General features: G+C 35.6%; 1 protein-coding gene across 1 annotated transcript in view; it reads left to right on the top strand.

The window, feature by feature from the left end:
• BCL2L13 (BCL2-like 13 (apoptosis facilitator)) overlaps positions 1 to 1,693 on the top strand; it is a 144,347-nt gene that overhangs the window by 69,476 nt on the left and 73,178 nt on the right. The window lies entirely within an intron of this gene.

Genomic DNA, 1,693 nt, shown 5'->3' with positions numbered 1-1,693 from the left:
TTTTTAAAGAGATAGGGTCTTGCTCTGTCATCCAGGCTGGAGTACAGTGGTGTGCTCATAGCTCACTGCAGCCTCAAACTCCTGGACTTAAGCGATCTTCCCGCCTTAGCCTCCCCAGCTAGCTAGGACTACAGGTGCACACCCCCATGCCTAGCTAATTTTTTTTTTTTTTTAATTTTTGTAGAAATGGAGTCTCGCTACGTTGCCCAGGCTGATCTCGAGCTCCTGGCCTCAAGTGATCCTCCTACTTTGGCCTCCCAAAGTGTTGGGACTATAGGTGTGAGCCACGGAGCCAGGCCTACAAATTGCTTCTAAAGGGAAAACTATTATATAAGCAATATTTGAGATTTATTAAAAGCCTATCTGTAAAGGTAGACTTTAATGCTTTATGAGAATTTATAAAGATTATCATCTTTCTAGGATATACTGGCCTCAAATTTTGCATAATAGATTGTGTCTGTTTTATGTAACATTTTCAAGTTTTTATTTATGTAGTTTCAAAGGTATTTATATAGGCAGGAATAAGTGAAATGTCATTAAGCAGAATACATTTTCATCATAATATTGTGTTCCATGTCAACTAGAAATACCTAAGAAATTTTATGTATAGTTTTCTAAAAAATTATATTAAAGTTCTGAGTTTTATTTTGGTTAGTCTCAGCTCATATGAAAAGTGTTTTATGTGGCTTAAAGGAAAATTATTTTCGTTAACTTTAAAAGTGGAAAACTAATCAGAATCTGTGATATATATAAATGTTTATTAATGTTTTGTTTTTCAAAGATATTTTTAATACCCACAGATGATAAAATAATCAAGTTTCTTGGCTTTCATTAATAGGATTAATTAATTCAGAGCCCATCCATGAATTTGTAATTCTTTAATTTGCTTACAAAAAATGAAAACATGTAAATGTCTAATCCCTCTCTGTATGAAATTTGTCAGTGGTAGACAACAATGATGTGAAAAACTGAAAAGCCCCGGAAATATGTCTGTAAATGATTTTCAATGAGAAGGATGCCATTTATATCCAAATTCAGCATTTTAGATGATGAAGCTCTGCTCCAAATATCTGAGGCAGGAGAAAGTAGTAAATTGTCAAGTTATCTGGTCTGATTTTCTCCTTCAGACTGTTCCCCTTTGTTCTCCATTCTGTGCATGAGACCAAGACCTTCCTTTTCCTTTTATTGCATGAGAATAGCTGTGCCTAGTACTTCTGGCTTTAGTCATAGTTTTCTTAAGTTGGAGAATATAAATCTGTTGATAATAATAGGCCTTCTCTTGACTTGCAGATTGTATGAAGTGAAGATTAAATAAGGCACTATGAATGTCAGTGTCAGCAGATGTTATCACTGATGTAGACGACCTTTCCGGTCTCCATTACTTTTTTTTTTTTTTTTAATTTCAGCATATTACAGGGGTACAAATATTTAGATTACATTTATTGCCTTTGCCATGCCCTAGTCAGAGCTTCAAACATGTCCATCCCCCAGACAGTGTGCACTGCACCCATTAGATGTGTATATACCCATCCCTCCCCCTACCTGCCCGACACCCGATGAATGTTATTACTATATGTGCACATAAGTGTTGATAAATTAATACCAATTTGATGGTGAGTACATGTGGTGCTTGTTTTTCCATTCTTGTGATACTTCACTTAGTAGAATGGGCTCCAGCTCTATCCAGGATAAT

This window comes from Propithecus coquereli, unplaced genomic scaffold (assembly GCF_000956105.1).
Source record: "Propithecus coquereli isolate 6110/MARCELLA unplaced genomic scaffold, Pcoq_1.0 Scaffold346, whole genome shotgun sequence".
NCBI lineage: Eukaryota > Metazoa > Chordata > Mammalia > Primates > Indriidae > Propithecus > Propithecus coquereli.
The sequence above is the reverse complement of the archived record's forward strand: the minus strand, read 5'-3'. Positions and strand labels throughout refer to the sequence as shown.